Source organism: Zootoca vivipara, chromosome 8, assembly GCF_965207765.1.
Source record: "Zootoca vivipara chromosome 8, rZooViv2.hap1.1, whole genome shotgun sequence".
NCBI lineage: Eukaryota > Metazoa > Chordata > Lepidosauria > Squamata > Lacertidae > Zootoca > Zootoca vivipara.
Genome location: NC_142591.1, coordinates 37,046,537 through 37,065,927, shown reverse-complemented (window position 1 = coordinate 37,065,927; position 19,391 = coordinate 37,046,537). Strand labels below are relative to the sequence as shown.

The window sequence follows — 19,391 nt, the reverse complement described above, 5'->3', positions numbered from 1 at the left end:
TCTAGCATTTGGAAGGAGAAAATATATTTTCTTCAAGACACACAATGCAAGGTACTTAGATAGTGCAACATAAGATGAAGAGCTGTAAACTCACTTGGGGGCATAAATGCATTCCTGAATGTGTTAACCATATGCCAGGTGACAGAAGGTTACTTCAGTGTTATTGACTCACTTTGCTGTGGTGTAATAAGAATCTAGTACTGGCACCTTAGCAACTGCCGTTACCCTTATGTTTCAACATATCAGTATAGGAAGTGTTTTGCATCTCTAGGGTGAATATAATACCCTCTTAGTCACTAAGATGTATTCCTGGGAGACATCTCAGAATAGCTCACTTCAGAGCTTGCCAAGGAGTGATGTGCTGCTTCTCAGAACAAACTATTATAAGGTATCCAGTAACTTCTTATATATTTCATGTTTTAGGTATTTTAACCAAAGAATTATTTTCCTTGTTAGCATTTTAGTACCAACAGGACTGCCCCCCCCCCGGTACTAGGATATAATACTCTGGAGACTTGCCCATAGGTCTGCAAGATGTGAAATGAAGGATACTCTTTTACTGTTTACTATCATTTGTGACACTTAATCTAGGCCAATTTGGGACTGACCTGACCCTGGATCTGGGCCTTGAAGCCATTTAATGTTTAATTGGGGTTTAAAACTGAGGTCAGGAGAGGGTGGTGCTAAAAGAAGGGCACACAATTTCTATTGAGGTTATTAATATTTCACATTTGGAAGCAATAGGACAAAAAACATGACTCTTCTTGAGATAAAAATTGTCCAGTCCAAAAATATGGCTCAAAGCTTTACTAACAGAACTTTCTCCAAAACAAACATATAACAAATAAAGTTATATCCAGATAGTTGCATAATATAATGTGCTAACCCCAGAAATATGGATTTCTTAATCACGAGGTAAAGACAAAGCTCTGTCTCTACAAACAGCCTGCATTCCAACCTGAGGCTATTCTTCCTGGGAAATATCATTAGCACAGCATATCCTTTCTCTTTGGTGCTTCAGAGCAAAAGACCACTAACACACCCCAAAATGGAGAGCTGTGAGTGAATCCTTCTCATGTGATCTAAGTTAAACACCTGACTCATGACAGAGCCAGCAGAGATACATTCTCACTTAATCATTAACTGTTAGACTCTCTAGCAGCTTTTGAGTAGCTCAATGGAAGTTTCCATACTATGCCTTCAGCATGATACATACAGATAAATACAGAGTTGTTTTCAGCTTCATTGTATAATTGAACAATTTTGCTTAACAGTTTCTCCCTTTCTGCTCCCAACCACATGTTTAATCAGGGTTTTAAAATCCTGATTAAACATGTGGTCAAGAGAGGGCAAAGTGGAGAAGGAGATCATGTACCCCCCTCCCCGCACACTCCAAAAGACAGCACAAAGAATGCAGGATTGAATCATCTCATGAATGGAGAGTTCAATACTGCTGGGTACGACTGCACCAACACATTTCCTGCAGGAAAAGGGCTGGTGAATTCCGGCAACCAATAGGATTCAGCCCACCAGTAAGTGAGCAGAGAGTTTAGTTCTGTTCAGTTTGGTTGCATGCAAAACTTCCCCTCCTGGGAACAGACATGCACAGCCAAAGTGTGGCCCAAGACTGTTTGAAAAGCCTTTTGCAAGCAGCACCACATCGCTCTTTTGCCTTGCACAGGCTCCCTGACTCTCCATCTTCCTTTGAGGATGTAAGATAGGTTCCTTCTGGAGGTAGAAAGTGGAGAGGCGTGGCGCTGCTGCAGCAGAAATGACTGCACATGTACAACTGTCAGAATTCTAGTAACGAAGCTAGGAAGTTATTGAAAAGTCAGAAGCAAAAAAGAAAAAAGAAACACCAATAGAGGAAACCGATGATGGAAAAGGAATGGGCACAGAATTACACTGAAACAATTTATACTCAAGGCATGTACTGTTTTGCAGTCTTTCAAGTTCGTCCAGCATCCCACCGCCATCCTGGACCCTTTCCTGGAGCTAATAGCAGCTTCATTGGGGGGGGGGGGGAACTGACATCAGGAATGGACGTGAGAGTAGGATGGATTAAACACCCAGAGCATCACACCACTCATCTTCAAAGCAGCCTCACAGTGCTGCTTCTTAATAAAACAAAAACCACAGGAAATTTTAATAATGGATCTTTCACCACAACAAAAGAGATTTTAATCTAGTTTTATGGAAGCTGCCCTTCCTTGTGTTGTTGTCTTTCAAGCTTAGACATTACAGTATAACCTGAAATTCACAATGCTATCAGCTTTTAGTGACATGAAGTTAAATACACCACTACGTGGCATTAAATAGTACTTTTGAAAATAGCAAATAAAAGCATATATTTAGTACGCTTTCTTCCCCCACCCAGTTACTGATCTCAATTAGCACTTGCCTGAGAACTCAGCTGTTCATTTTTTGCACATTTGCCAAGGTTTCTAGTGAGAAGCAGTTGCAACGAGTATGTTCCCTCCCTTCCATTAGAGTTTACACCACAATGAGCCTGATATCCTATCGATCTGTACTGCACTGGTGAAGGTGCCAAAAGTCTCTCTAGCAGAACAATTTCCTGTAATTGTAGTTGCAGAAAAGCCTACCTGTAACATTCTAGTTGAACTTAAAATTGATTTAATATTTCAGGGGTGCTAAGCATTTCTTTGCAATATGTAACTTGGTTGTGCAGGCCCCGGAAACAGCTGATCTGTGTCCAAGAGGCTCTTATTCAGTAGCAACTATTCCCAGTGGCCATTTTCTACCTCTGAATTCCAGTAACTGGGAATCACAATCTAATGCACATTATTTAATGAAGCAGAAGTTTAACTAGTTTCAGTGGGGCTAGGTTCGAATCCCCGCGATGGGGTGAGCTCCCATTGCTTTGTCCCAGCTCCTGCCAAGCTAGCAGTTCAAAAGCACAAAGTGCAAGTAGATAAATAGGTATCACTCCAGCGGGAAGGTAAACAGCATTTCCGTGTGCTGCTCTGGTTCACCAGAAGTGGCTTAGTCATACTGGCCACATGACCCGAAAGCTGTACACTGGCTCCCCCGGCCAGTAAAGGGAGATGAACACCGCAAACCCCAGAGTTGTACCTTTACCTTTACCAGTTGCTGAAGATCACAAGCAGAGAAAGAGCTGTTGCACTCAAGTTCTGCTTCCAGGCTTCCCTGATCCAAAAAGGATTCCTCTTATATTATTGTGTTGTTTCTTTTCTGTTTTACGTGTATCTACTTTGTTTAGACCACTGCACCACCTGCGTCCCTTGTGGATCCATACCTGTGGAGAACTTAGTTAACTGTTCTGTGCCCACCCCATAGGTCAGTATTTGGAGGGAAGAATACTGCAGAGCCGAGTTCCTCTCCCATGTCTCCTCGATCTAGCAGGCAGTGAGATGTAGGTCGGAGAAGCTTCCCTTTACTATGAATAGGTTTCTGTGTGCTCACTGGGGCAGCCTACGCTAGTCTCCTTCCTTGCTCTCATTCGCTGCCAGTTCAAACTAATCACCCCAATCAGTACTAACATGCCAAGATTGTATTTTTCAATGTGGAGTGGGCAAAAAAGGCTCCCTTGGTCAATATTGGGGGAGGGGAAACCCCAGACCAAAACCTAATTCAGCTCCCATGTGAACAGCAATTATTGATGATTGTTACCCGACATCATTACTGGGGATTGGTTGGCTGGCTGCTACACAGGATTGAAGGGCCGGGTTGCTACCTGATAAAGGTGCATTGAGTTTTCTTCCCATTGGCCAGCTGATAAACCATCATCACAATAAACTCATGAGTCTTGCAGTGGTTCTTCCCAGGCATTGGCTGTGGTAAACCTACCCCCACTAAAGGCTGGAGGAGTGCCATTCCATTCTTGGCTGAAACTTATTAGCAAAACTGAATAGTAGTCTCTAGATTTGGACACACATCCCACATCAATGGGATTCAGTTTGGTCTCAAATCTTGGCAATGAAAAACATTTCCATTCCCATGAATGAACTTGCAAATGATCAACAGCTTATTTGTGCAATGATGTTCAGTAAGGAAATAAAGCTAGATTCTTCAAATATGTTGCCACTTTTGGTTTCAGACAGAAGGCCATTTGTGCGTTAAATATCAACACAATAAAGAAAAATATTCTGCAGGTACAGCTTCTCCATGCCTCAATGCATCTTCAAGATGTATCTCTTGAATTTCTTTGCGCACTGCCAGGGAAACAGGTGGCAGCCCTAAAAGTGGAGTAGAGAGGGCTCTCAATATGAGTGGAAATTATGATCGAGTTGAGAGCCAAAAAATGGAAATACAGTTGAATGGGTTTAGTAGTTAAGGGAGCTGGGAAAGATAGTTGAAGGCTAAGGCCAGTGGTGTGTCACATGGGTGTATGTAGCTGAAGAGTTTGTAATGTTCCTATTGCTTTTAGGAGAACAGACCAAGTCAGGGGTGCTATTGCATTGTGCTACACAATGCCCACTCTAATTGTTGGCAGTGGTACTATTGAGGCTTCCCAGATATTACTGTGTGTTGTTGCAGCAGGAAAGTACAAAACTGAGTAGAGCTGCTAAGCCCTGGCCCGGAGATAATTAAAAACAAATTAGCTGGCTAAGATAAAGTGTCTTCTCTATTTTGTTTCATGGCTGAGTAAAGAATTGAACATGGATGTTCCTCTCACATCCAATTCCAACACTGACCCAGGTGGCCCCAGACATTCAAAATTTCTATGCAATGCTATGGGTCTCATAGAACATGTCCATGCAAAAAACAAACAAGCCTATGTATAGATCTAGTTGCAAATTCCTAATGGTGATTTTCATAATGACAGTGCAACATTTTTCAGCATCAGTGATCACTGGAATTGCTAGAGCTGTGATGTATCATTTTAAAAATGCTATGAATGACTTATTTCATTGTACTGCATAACGTCATAGATGTTTCCCTGATAAAGTGGGACATAGGGTTGTTGAGCTCTTTTGGAGGGTGGCAAAGTTGTTCAGCTTTTTTTTTTAGTTTTGCCCAAAGTTGCTGAACTTCTTTGGCAAAAAAAAGAAGTTTTTGTGCTATAAAATGACATTGCTGACATGGGTTGCCATACACCTAGAGTTTCATAGACAATTTTAGCAATTTCCATCCAGACATTGCTTCTAATTGCAGTGTTATGGGTATGTGTGGGAAATTCTGGACATATGGCAATCCTAGTGGGACATAAATTTAATGTACCTAACTTGACTGAAAGAACATTGCCCACTCTCTGATGTTATACCGGGGAAGAAAAATAGCAGATGAGCCACATCAGACCACACTCTGAGGTAGGGTACCAATGTATAAAAAATGGATTTTGTCCTATTGCTATCCAAAGACTTCATAGTGTTGGTGTGTTGGCATGCTCTCTCTTGGCTCTGCCTGTACAATAATTGGTAGGATTTAGGGGCAGGTTTAGGCTTCCCAGAGTAAACATCCATTCCTTGCTGTTCATGGTTCTATCCACTGTGGTATAATGTGCTTCTGTTACAGTGGAAATATAACACTTATGAGCCGAGTTGTTCACAATCGGATAAGCTGTTAATGATGTGTGCCCACTATTCAGTATGTATATTGGCACCCACGTTTTTGTTTGTTTGTGCAGTCTGTGAACTGTTCAGCTCAGAAAGGGTCACATGAACTCAAAAACCATTGCAAATATGCCTTACTTCTTGAAATACCCAATTACTGTTAAGTCACTGTGACTCATTTTAAGTTCCTGACAAGGAAATTCCCTAGACCTTATTATCTGTAGCAGATGTTGGCAATGACATATCTGATTTCTTCTTGTTGGACTTTTATTGTCACTTTACCTTAAACATGGCATTTGCATTCTTCTTTTGTCATGGAGATGAGCTCCTCCTACCCACACATTCAAATCATGTGCTTAGACAAAACCTGAGCTGTCCATGCATCTGTTCTGCACTATTTCATTCCTTTGCACAACACACTTGCTGTCTCCATTGATTAAAACCTCAGAACCAGTAGGGCATTCTGACCTTTGCATTTGCATTGCCCAGGAAAAAAACATCCTTTGTTTAATTAAAAGTTTCCTGCCAGTTAGTTTCATACATGTTGGCGTGTTGTAGCATAGCAATGCCTGTGGTATTATAAGGGGATCAGTAAACTTGATGGAAAGGCTAGGTCAGAAAGGCAAAAGCTGTCTAGCATCTTCAAAGAGCTAAGTAACAGTCCTTTCCACAGCCCTAAATCACCACACAATGCTTTCGTGTTCTGCAAAGATAGCTAATTGAGAAGTTCCAATGAAATGCTGAAGCATTTCTGTGGAGTTTGTCCCTTTCTGAATACCTCTCATTTGCTTAGTGAAGGAGAATTGAATATTAGCAACTATCCTGTAGCTCCACCTTACTCTCATTTGAAGATTCTGGAAATAATGATCCCTGAATTTCCTGTAGCAGGAGTTGGCTGTCAGTGTTTCAAAAACTGTTTATAAAAAATATCAGTGGTACATGATTATTAGTGTGTGCAATAAGCCCATAACAATAGAGCAGATATTCTTATGACTATTAATATTATATGTCATTTATGCTGTGAGCAGCACATGGCCCTGAAGTGTGTGTGGAGATGGTTTTGTTTTCGAAAAACAACAACATTTCCTGCATAGTACTGACATTATTTGGTACCATGAAGTATCAGTGCTCTTCATGGTGTGTTGCAAAGGCAGACCCCATCAATTTGGGGTTAGATTATGTTGTCTTGCTTTTTGAGGTACAATGGGGTTGCATCAGGGACGGGGCCTTTTCTGCAGTGGCACTAAGGCTCTGGAGCGCCATCTTGCGGGGAGACAGATCATGCTTCTGTGCTGATGGCTTTTTGGTGTCATGCTGTTTTATTTTAAATGGCATTTGGGGCTCTGCTATTTTACTGTAGTCTGTTGCTGTTGGATGTAATGAAATTCCTGCTTCCACATTTTGTTTACTGATGGTATTGCTTTTATATTTTCAGTGTGTATCTTTTTCATGCTGTGAGCTGCCTTGAAGTAGTTCAGCCTAAAAAAAGTTTGATGTACATCTATTTAAATAAAATTAAATGAATAAACATATTCTGCAAATCTACATCCTTCAAGGAATACCCACAAAAGTACAATGTTAAAAAAGCACAGAAGGACTAATACTAGTGCTGTTCTTCATTATATTGATGATCAGGACAGTTTTGTTACTTGCACTTGCAGAGAGCATCTAAGGTTGGAATCAGCCCTCTAAATTATAGATATTTTGCTGCTATGTAAGAGCAAATACAAAAGTGAAAGGATGTGAGCTCCCTCTAGGGACAAAGCAGGAAGGAGGCAGAGAACGAATGGAAATGTCTCTGTCTTAATAGCCCAAAGCTATTAAAAAGTCAACAACCAATGAACAGTTGGAGTGTGTAGTGTCAAAAACTAACTGCAAAACCAAAATCACAGTTGCCACAAGAATAGACAAGGCATCTTTAATTGTTAAGCCTTATTACTCCTCTTTCTCCTATTGTTGAGCTTTGGGGTAGATAGATTTTGTCTTAACCCAACAGCATGGTGCCTCTCCTATAAGCATTCTTCCATTTATGGCAAGAAAAGAAATGTTATTTATTTATAAATGCAGGGGGAGAGACATTAGAGTGTAGAAAACATCAATGTTCCAGTATACCTTTCCCAAGAGACCGGAAGCCTTTTTGTTAGGAATGATAGGTCAAGAGATAACCAAGGAGGATAATACCTTATTTTTGTATGCGACAACCGCGGCAAGGACATTATTGGCCCAAAAATGGAAGACCCAGGACTTACCGACAATCGGAGACTGGCAGACAAAGATGATTGAATATGCAGAATTAGCGAGACTGACTAGCAGGATTCGAAACCAGAGGGAGACAAGGTTTCTAAGGGATTGGAGTAAATTTGTGGATTATATGGAAAAGAATTGTAGAGGTTTAAAGACACTTGCAGGCTTGAAATAAATCCTACGAATTGACTTTAAAGACTAGATATAAAGGAACTGCGAGATAAGAGCGGATTAGAAAACCTATTGAGGGGAGGGAGGGAAGTCAAACTCGGCGGAGTATTTTGTAATGAGTAATGAGAATTGTTAAAAGAGTGATGTATGTATTTTGAATGTTTATTTGTTTGTTTGTTTTGTATATTGTTTTAAATGTGTTTAATTGGAAAATTTAATAAATAGTTATATAAAAAAAGAAAACATCAATGTTCCAACAGGAATACAACTAGAAAGTAAGGGTGGTAAAGGTAATGACCGACTCTGGGGTTGCAGCACTCATCTCGCTTTATTGGCTGAGGGAGCCAGTGCACAGCTTCCGAGTCATGTGGCCAGCATGACTAAGCGGAAGGTAAACGGAAATGCCGTTTACCTTCCCACTGGAGCGGTACCTATTTATCTACTTGCACGTTGAATGCTTTCGAACTGCTAGGTTGGCAGGAGCAGGAACCGAACAATGGGAGCTCACCCCGTCATGGGGATTCGAACTGCCGACCTTCTGATCAGCAAGCCCTAGGCTCTGTGGTTTAACCCATACCGCTACCTACGTCCCTAAGGGTAAGGGTGGATGGATCTGTTAATCGCAGTTTCTCTCAGTTTCTCTTTTTTCTACATTTCATGTTTCCACAACAGTGTGTGATTTATTGGTTGCTGCTCTTAAAGTCCTCACAGCATTTTAGTGTGCATTTGTCCTAACGTAGACTTTTGTGTATGCAATTTTGCTGAATACACACATTTTTGCAACAAATGTAATCTGATTTGTTCATGCTATTTTTACTGATCTTCTTGTACCTTTTTGACTCCTAATACACACACCCTTGTGTACGTATTTCTTGGTTGAATAACTGCATGGCAAAATTCAGAGAAGTGTGGATTTTGAAGGATAGCTGCCCTCTGGTTTAAGTATTGGTTCAGGGAGTGTGCATTAGGTAGACTCACATTAAAAATGTGAACCAAAAACAAATCATAGCTCAGTGGCAGAGCATCTGCTTTGCATGCAGGTCCTAGGTTCAATGTTTGACATCTCCAGGTAGGGCTGGAAAAGATGGCCTGCCTGAAACCCCAGGAAGCTGCTGCCCGTTTCTGTGGACAATACTGAGCTAATATTGGACCAATGATCTGACTCAGTTAAAGGATGGTTCCTATGATCATCCCCTTTTCTATTACAACAGTGTTTATTTGGCCAGCATTCCAAGTCTCATCTTTTCAAAATATCAGCACCAAAAGTATTTTTTAAATAATAATAATAATAATAATAATAATAATAATAATAATAATAATAATAATAATATAGGGATTCTTGCTCTCAAACATTTCTGAGATGAAGAAAGGGCTAGTGCATTTTATTCACAGGAAGGCTGGTTTTAATCATTTCAAAAGGTGACCCTGCACCACTGAGGGAGCATATAATCTTATATAATCTTATCTGTGTGAACTGCAGCCCCAGACTTATTTGTGGCATGCTTAAAACTACGAGGAAGGTAACATTATTGTTGTTGTTGTTATTGTTATTGTTGTTATTAGTAACACACACACATATATATATACATACTGTTCTATACACAGATTTCAGGGTGGTTCACAAAATAAAATTACAATATAAAACACACAAAATACATAAGCACCCTTTTTGCGACACTAGCCAATCTGAATTGGGGAGGAAATGGCTTCTTGGCTCTGAATTTTGCAACCATTTGGTCAAGAACAGTTTATTGAAACTTTATAAAAGGGGAAAAAATCTATGAGCCTTATCATCATCATCATCATCATCATCATCATTAACCTGTACAAGACACATCTTTATCAGAGTGCATTTGGAGGAGGAGGGACCAGATTGTTGCTATTGGTAACTTTCATTTGTCATCATGTGTTTTTTAATAGATTATATGGTTTCTAATGGGTCTTATCCATTCTTATTATCTTATTTTTGTTGTAAACCAACCTGTTCAAAGTGTGGTGTAAACAATCATCTAAAATAAAAAAAAATAGTCTCGACAAGGATAAACTAGTTCAAAAAGTCTGTGCAGTCTTTTTGAAGTGTAGAGGTTCCATCTTTGGAGGTCCAGTGCATCGAGAGTTTTGGGCAGGTGTGGAGAGAAGCACAGAGTATTTGGAACAGGAAAGGAGTTGATTTCTTTCTTTCTTTCTTTTTTAAACCAAACCTATAAAATTTATAGGGTGCTAGAAAGAAAATGTGGCCAGAAAGTTCATTTGTTTGTGTTGTGCTTTACTGAATGAGATTGACAGATAAATCAGAATCCATAGAGAGCACTCTTTTCCCTTTCTAACCTGTGTTTCTAGTAAGCTCTTTTCCATGTCCATAATACTTCCATATAACAAGGTTACCAATACAACAAATAAATCACCTGGTTGTAAACAAACAATAAACTCCCACCACTGCCCTATTTCCGAGAAACGCAGCAAGATCTCCTCTAGGAATGTGACCCTCATGATCTTGCTTCTCATTGCATCAATACTACATGATAAGAGCTCTGTTTTTATTCAGACTTTACCTCTATTTACCTCAGTATGAATGAGATATCCAATGAGATTGGTGGAGACTTAAGTGCAGAGAGATAGTAAAGCCTTTCTTGCCAGACAAAACAGTATCCCTTCCCCAATGTGTTGTTCTGAGGGTTCTCATGAACTCACCAAGTAAATTTCAGAGTACACATGGGAGGAGGAGAGAGGTGAAAGTCCTGTTCCCAAGCAGAAATCCTTATACAGGGCTTTGCTTATAGGACTGGTTAAGTGAATCCCACCTCACTTGGAGCATAGAAGCGTAATTGTCCTGAAAAGTGCCAAAACAACTTTAATTGCATAATCTTACAATGTAGGCTTACATAGTTGAATCCCACCTGCAAAATAGCAATGCTCTGGCTACAGCCTTAGCAATGTTTATTGAAAAAATTAAGATATATGTTGAATTAAAATTACAACAAATGTTTTCACATGTATCTAAAATGCAGCTAAATTGCATATTTCCTCCCTGTTGGTGAATCCCAGAGGGGTGGAGGTCATAACTAGGGGAATGCCCCTTCACTTGTGGCAAACCTCAAGAACAAAATAACTATTTAAGATCCAGCCTATCAATCTCCTGCTTTGGGGGACAAAACTTAGGGGGGGTTCAGTCAATGGCAGTCGCAACTAGTTGTCTGCGGTAATCTTCTATTCTCCTGCAATTACATAATTGCCTTCCCAATACTTTCCAAACAGTATTAGAAACTTACTATTGATCCAAAGATTGGACCTTTGAAAAGTGGAGCAGCCTCATGCTGTTAAGCTTGTATCTTTGAATTGAAGATCTCCTACAGTGCATTAACCTGCATGTTAGGATGTGTGGTACATCCAAAGCTATATTGCCAATAGGAGGAGGGCGGGGAATCAACTAGCAGGGAGACCAGTATTGGCATTTCCATTAATAGCACACCAGTAACCTCTGAAGAGTCAACGTCTGTTAAAGTGAACTGTCTACAGGCATCCTGGAAACATTTGATCCACAGTGAAAATGTCACAGCAATGAAGGGAGAAAGTCACAAAGAGGACTGGGAAAGAAATTATAGTTATTGATTGACAATTAGGTAATTGCAAACAAAAGGCTCACTCATCCTAACCCATCGATAGCGTTAATGTAAAGGCCAAACCTGTCCTCAGATATCTAATTGCATAGAGATTAGGTACAGGTTTAAAACAGATTCTTACATATGTCCTAATTCCGACTTCGCTTAACTGTTCTGCTTACAACTTAATAAAAATTATGGTACACAAATGATCTTTATTTCACTAGCTAACATTTGCCAAGCATAGAATATTAACTGAGTATGGCTCAAATTCAAGTAGATCACATATTCACCAGTTTTGATTGTGGGAATAGTTTCATGAAAAATATTTGCACCTTATGCTGCAATCCTATTCACACTTACCTGAAAAGTATGCCACGGGGCTCAATGAGGCTGTGTAGCAGTTTATAAATTTGTTAAGCAAATCGATGAACTAACTTTGAATGAGGCTGTGGATTTGATGCTGCCCGTCTCCAACCCTCTGCACACTTACCTAGGGGTACATCATATTGAGCTATATAAGGATAACTCTTTGCAGCTGCCTAAAATGAAGTCTTCCAAGAGGGTTATATTCATAGTAGAATTCAAGGTTCCCTAACCTCTTGACTTCAAAACTCACTTCCCCATCCCACCCACCTGGGAGCCGCCATCCCAGCTACCTGCTCACCTTGTGCCAGCTGTGGTCCTAATGGAAGCAGGAGGGAAGAATGCCTAGTGGGTGCAATCCCAAGCTTCAGGAATTCCCAGCATTACTGTTTTACTGTCTTAGCAGTGACTGCTGCTGGAGACGGGAGAGGAAAGGGGAGAGAGAAAGAGTGAGGGACCTATGTGGATCTTCCAGGTTGGGACTTGAATTTCTCACAAGTAATCCACCACTCCACAACAGCAAACCACTTTTTAAAGGGGACTTTGAAAATCAGCTCAATCAGCTTGTGTTATATCAGAGGCAAACTCTTCAAAGAAAAGAAAAGTATCCTACTGGTCATGCTCAAACCCTTGGACATTCCTAAGCAGACCCATTGACATGAATGGGCATGACTATATTATATTCCTTGAGTTCAATGGGTAGGTTTTGCTGCCCTGTGGTGCTATGGGAAACAAGTTGTTAAAGAGGATATGATAGTGGATGTCCTTTAAGTGAGGAGGGGATACCAGAACTGCTTTTTTAGGCTAAAGTACACTTTCCAATAAATGAGCTTGGATAAATGTCATTTATATGCAGATGTTACCACTTTATATTCTGCTGGGGATTAACGAGAAGTTACCATCTATCTTGTGAAAGCCTTTAACTGCTTCTAGATAACTGTCTTTGTGAACAAAAGCTTTAGCTTACTTTTTTAAAAAAAGGTCATGCTTCTTTGGGTACTAGAAAAATAATATGCCAGTACAAGCATATCATACAGACAGAAATGTTGTAGCACTTTTGGAAAGGTAACAGATGATGAACAGCAATATTTAAGATTTTATACCCTGGGCTACTTGGTAATTTGTCTTCTAATTATAGCAAGATTGCTTGAATATAGCATCCTAAGGAACAAAGAATGGTTTAAACCTTTGTCTTAAAGCAGTCAAATATATTGGATGACAACTACGATCAGCTCCAGCCATCATTGCTTGGGCTGATGAGAATTGTCATTCACACCTGGAGGGCACCAGGTTGGGGGAAGGATGTTTCAAAGGGCCAGCAGATGTATTATTTTTAGTTGGTACATCTAAAACAGGCATCCCCAAACTGCGGCCCTCCAGATGTTTTGGCCTACAACTCCCATGATCCCTAGCTAACGGGACCAGTGGTCAGGGATGATGGGAATTGTAGTCCAAAACACCTGGAGGGCCGAAGTTTGGGGATGCCTGATCTAAAACATCAAATTTCAAGATTGGAAATACATTAGAAACAATTTTTCCGCTATCTTTCTATTCAGATTTAAATACATTTCAACAGTGTATTGTCTTTACTTAGTTGGAAACCCTAAGTACAGTTATGTGAAATCAAAATCAGCTCAGCTTCATTGCCTCAGTAGAATGAGTGTCTTTGTAAATGGAGAGTGCTTCTACAGTGGATTCTGGTAGAGTACATAATTATTAATGAGGGTTGGACTTGATGCTTCAGTAAAACTCTCATTAGGAGTTTCCTAGTTGACCTACTGGTTTGTTTTCATCAGCAAGGGCCCTCCTGTCCCTTCCATCTCAGTAGCACAAATATAAAGACTCGTGGACTTCTGCAATCTGTGTGGAGACTTCACTGCTGTGTATTCAGTGACCAAAAATAAAGAGTGCACATATTTGGTGAACAGAATGGAAGCCCACCTACAACCTTGACTCTTCATCAGCTCATCCTTCACCTCATTCCACAGGGTTCTATCAACTGTGGACTCCCACCACATCAGTAGCTCTGTAAAGATCAATGTACTTAGAATGGTTACCATGATATTGTGGATGGCCATATGTTTAGATAGATAGATAGATAGATAGATAGATATGAAAATGTGTTCTAAGATAAGAAATACATCCCAGAGACAACAAACTCACTAGGCAATAGGTACACATATCATTTTGACCCAATCAAGGTATGCCAAAAACTAATTACAGATCAAGCCAACTACAGTAACATTTGTTCTAGTAAAAATTCTTAGGGTTTTTAATACTAGTAGCCTGAGTGCCATTTCATGTCCATTCCAGTTTTGCATTCTCAGGCTTGTCTACACTGTGAGGTTTACAAATAGTGGTGAATACTGTAAACGTCAGAAAACAAGGCCAATCTCTTAGGAGAGAATTGCACAGAAAATGGCCGGCCAACCTCTCTTCTTCTCTGTCTTGCGCACTAACTAATCAAAACAAGTATCTCTTAGCCCTGACCTATTTAACCCCACTTTCCTGTACATTAGTCCTATTGGGTTCAAAACTATAAAGCAGACATGGTTAAGACATGAGTGTGCTGCTGAACACAAACCAGAACTTAAGATTGTACAATTTCCCCACTGAAAACCTCCCCCCCCCCGACTGCTTTTGACCCATCCAGGTTCATGTACCAGTTGTTATTTTCCCCCTTTGCAGTGTTTAAACACAGTAGGGGAGAAAAGACTCAGTGGGGAAATGACATGAAAGGAAAAGTGCTATGAAGTCCTTCTCTCCCTGCACTAGGCTTCTGCTTAAGACTGCAGTTTCCCGCACTGTATGTTTTAAAAGTTATGTACATGGAGCACAAGTTCCATCCTCAAGAAGTGATGTCTTTGAGTTATCATTATAAATTGTGACCTTAAGGGCTATTAACTAAATGAAGAAGAAGAAAAATGATATCCGCCAGATTTCTACTTGACATAGACCTAAACAATTAGTCTCTCTTATCTCTCAAGTAATTCTTATTTTAGATGTCTTGCAGCACTAACAACGTATTGTTACTGCTTCAAGCAAGTGCTTCAGATCACAACCAATGAACATACACTTTGAGCTAAAGTACCCTTTAAATTTTGAGCCGAATGATGCCTGTTCACTTCGGTCCATTGATTGCAAGATGCAAATTGTACATTAGAATAAAGCATCCTTGGTGATTTTGATCAAGTTGAGCCTTATTAAAGAGGGAGAGCAGGATAATAAATATTCCTAACCTTTGTCTGCTACAGTTGTAAGCTATGTTAAGGCCAATGTTTTCTCAAGGGACTGAAGGCAATCTTGCTATTAATTACCTTTTCCTCCATAAAATATTAACTGTCTTAAGAATGAATGGGGAAAATATTGGCTGCTAACTTGTAGTCGCTGGAGGGATACAATCCTTAAATGCTTTTAGTGCCTCTATTTATAACATGTTGACTTGAATGACAAAACGATGTGAACCCTAGGTTGGGAGCAGGCCTTTGAAAAAAAACACACCATACAGCTATGCACAAAGCTGAAAATAATGGAGCTAGAATATACAAGTGACTAACCTTGCTTACAGAGATGCTGGGGGGTGCGGCCCTTAAATTAAAAAACATTTTTAAATTTAATTTCATAAAATTATATACCGCTTGGTGGTTTGATGCTCTACCCTTGAGCTCTAGAGGCAGAGGGGCTGCCAAAAGTAAGTTCTAAGGTGGTCTGTGCCCTAACCACCCAAAAAGACCTGACAAAGGAGGAAAAAGAAAGAGGAGGGAAGAGGGGAAAATGTTTTGTTTCTCCCACAAATGCAAGATGACTCTGGCTGTTACTGGTAATTATTTCAGATTTATTGCTTAAAACAACAAACTAAGATGGAGCTCCTCTACTCATCATCCTCCCCAGAAGATGGAGTTGCCCGGACTGAGCTCCTCCCCCTTCCCCAGCACAGAAGCCCCCACCTTTTTTCCGGTATCTTTCACGTGTCTCGGCCACTTTTGATCCTACGAGATTTGGGAGAGAATGTTTCCAGCATTCCAACATCTGGCTCACTATTGGAGCTTTCACACAGCTGCCTGTCACTCTGGCCCTGTTCCAAGCTCAGATTACAGCTGCTCTCCCCCTCCCCTCTGCCTTCCGCTGCTAACTGTTCTCTCCCTAGGCCTGCTTCCCCTCCTTCTGTCAGCATCTGAGCTTCACTGTCATGAAAGCAAACTCAGGCACAAGTTCTTAAGTTATAGTTCTTACAATGCAATTATATACAGTAGTTTTGTCTATGTGGATTCTGGCTGTCTAGAAGAGCGGAAACTAATCCCTATATCAGTGGTGGTTCTGGATACCTTGCCCTTAATAAAGAACAATCCCTCTCTAGAAGCACTGCTGTTCCCCACCCATCAGATCCACGGCAAGAACTGATTAATAGTGTCCAGGCCAGATAGTCAGGGCAGCTCAGACAGCTGACTTGATGGGAATCAGGAAGGGGATTGGTGGAGTTATCCTCATCACTCACCAATCTGAGAAGTAGTTCTAATGGTGTGAAAATGCTAAGTATACCACACTTCAGGGTATACTTAGCTACAGGGTACACACTACAGGGAAGTAGAATGGAAATACTTGCAAATGCTAGAGACACCGCAATGGGATATCTGGGGTAGCCAATGTGGCACTTCTGGGTGTGGTTGGACTGCATATTTTTGAATGCAGTTTTGATTATTTTTACCTTTTTGCAATAACGTTTCCCGAAGATAATGTATCTATGTATGACATATTCACTAATATATGGCTTTTTATGCACACATGCCTCTAATTTCTACATTTTTGCACTCATTATTCGGTGGGAGAACTGCGTCGCAAATTCAGGGAAGTACAAATTGCAAAGGACATTGGTTCCTGTATTGGTTTGAGAAGTGCAAGTTGGTAGTTTGCCACTAAAATCTCCCCACCCCATCCTTAAAAGCCACACTCCTTTTCTTCAGACGACCTTCTTTACTGACCCTAATTGTACCCTAATTATTATTATTATTTGGCTGGTCAGAACGTGTCCTAGAGCTCTGATAATGTTTATTGTCTGCCAGGGTGAAAGCTGGTGAGGCATGTGTGAGTAAATTAGCATTTGTTGCTCCTCCCACTTTTGCTTCTGGCCCTGCCCACAAGTGACATGTACCCCCTAGAATGTTGCCCAGAAGGGGCTATGGCCCTCAGACTGAAAAAGCTTCTCCACCCCGGGCTGTGGGAAGGGAAATATAGCTCCAGTCACAGCTCAAAATAACAAGGGTTATTGGGTAGACTAACTCAAGTGTAGCAAGAATACCAGCAGAAGGAGCATAGCTGCCAAGTTTTCCCTTTTCTCGCGAGGAAGCCTATTCAGCATAAGGGGAAATCCCTTTAAAAAAGGGATAACTTGGCAGCTATGAGAAGGAGATCAGCTTGGTCCCAACTGGATTTAATTGCTTGTTAGACCTCTTCATTCTTTCATTGATGTTTATCTACTCCTCCGCCTAGTCCTTTTTCCTGAGGTGTCTTGTCTCGTAGATTGTAAAGCTGAAGGCAAGGTCTATATCTTACTCTGATTTATGTGTGGTGCCTAGCTAAGTAGTCAATGTAGAAATGCTTCTTTTCACTGCCCAATATGTCTTTGAGGAAATATGGATCTGAATATGAAATCTTTATGAAGTTTCAAAGATTTCTCCCAGACCACACTCCTGGATGGCTTGTGTCAGTAAAGTTGATGACTTATTGAGCACATAAGGATGGCACTTTTTGGGAGGGGGGGGTCACTGCTGTTTGTTTTGCTATTTTAGACTACATTCGACAGCAAATGAATTACACATGACAGCAACAGCACCTCTCCACCACAGGTATTCATAGCTTTTCCACTGCACAGATTATCTGGAAGAAATGGAGTGGTCTCTCTGATTACTCTGATTTCTTCTGCTGAGCAAATCCACTCAGACCAAACAGTGCTTCTTTACAGTGAACATGCAGATCAAGGATGGTCCATTTTTAGTGGCACTGACACTAAAAAGCAGGTGGAAGAGGAGCAAGATGTGAGAAATAAATAAAAAAAACCATTTGAGAAATGCACTGGAAGTCTGAGTTAAGTAATTGCAAAAATAAATACGAATGTTACACTAGAGTGAGGTCACTGTGAACATGGATGGATGTCTCATAGTGTTACAAACTTTTCGCCATTTCCTAAGCATAAATCTATTACGTTTGGAGTTAGGGTATATCTGAGAATAAATGTTGGCAGATAGGAAGAAAACTCCACAAGTGGTTTTGGCCCAAGCTATTTGTTTATTTTATTCATTGATTGCATTTGTAATTGGTTGGACCATATCACCTTACCTGCACACTGAGGTGTATGACAGAAGTCCTGTTGGTGTGTCAACCACCTGGATCAGTGAGGTTGGTAGCTACAAGGTCAAGGACCTTCTTCATGGTCGCTCCATGGCTTTGAAAATTTGTTTTGCAATTATTGGTCATTCCCCACCCCCCACCCCAATGTTTTAAGCAGTTCTTATTTTATCAGTAAACTGCCTTGAGTCCCTGTCAGGGGAAAAGGCAGAGCATAAATAAATAAATCTCCCTGCCATTGAAAGCTACCATACTTTGTGGAATTTGAAAGTCTTAAACAGCATATCTCTTCTTGCTGGCTTATTTGTGACTGGTACTTAAAAACAAAAACAAATGGAAAGTTGTTTCTATTTAGATCTGAGGAGTCCTTATTGTTGGGATTAGTAATATCCATATTGGTTGGAACAGATTTAAGACAGTGGAATTTGTGGAATTGGCTTTAAGGAAATGGAAAATGCTAAGTGTTTTAGATCAGAGAACATGTCAATACATGTCAACCAGTTGTAACAGTATAATTTTAAATCATATTTTAGCTTGGCTTAATGCACTTTGTAAGTAGCAATTTTGATGCCTTTAGTATTATTATTATTATCTGTTTATTATGTGAATGGCCTGATTGGATAAAGAACAAGATGGTTGTTGCTGATATGTTTTATTGGCTGTACTGCAAAATGATAGCCACAAAAAAGAATTTATTGGCTGAATGATTCTGCTTCATTGCCTCTTATTGTGGTGGGAGAATCTGATAGTATTTTGTATTGCTGATTTTCCCCTTTTCATGTTTTTTTATTGCTATAAACTGGGGTGGGTAAGCTGTAACCTCCCAGATGTTGTTGAACTCCAGTTCCCATAAGCCCCAGCCAGAATGACCAAAGCAGGAAGATGGGAGTTCTAGTCTGACAGCATCTGGAGGGCCCAAAGTTCCCTATTCCTAATGTCAGCTGCCATGGATAGGCATTGCCCAGAGAGATGGCCTAGAAATGCTATCAAATGATGAAATAGATAATATGATAAAAAATAAAATAAAACGTTCCCTGCTGCAGAATCCACATTCCTTCAAATGTTCATGTCATTCACTTTTGGCTAAATTGAGCCCTTGACCTACCACATTGTTCTTTTGAAATAAAGACTCAGT

General features: G+C 40.3%; 1 long non-coding RNA gene across 5 annotated transcripts in view; it reads left to right on the top strand.

Moving 5' to 3' along the window:
* The first annotated feature begins 286 nt into the window (after positions 1-286).
* LOC148684811 (uncharacterized) overlaps positions 287-19,391 on the top strand; it is a 77,793-nt gene continuing 58,688 nt past the window's right edge. For 4 of the 5 annotated variants that reach the window (XR_015951430.1, XR_015951434.1, XR_015951431.1 and 1 more), the window contains exon 1: positions 287-388. This is a non-coding gene — a long non-coding RNA (uncharacterized LOC148684811). The remainder of the gene's footprint in view (positions 389-19,391) is intronic. The other variant, XR_015951433.1, reaches the window with a different exon arrangement.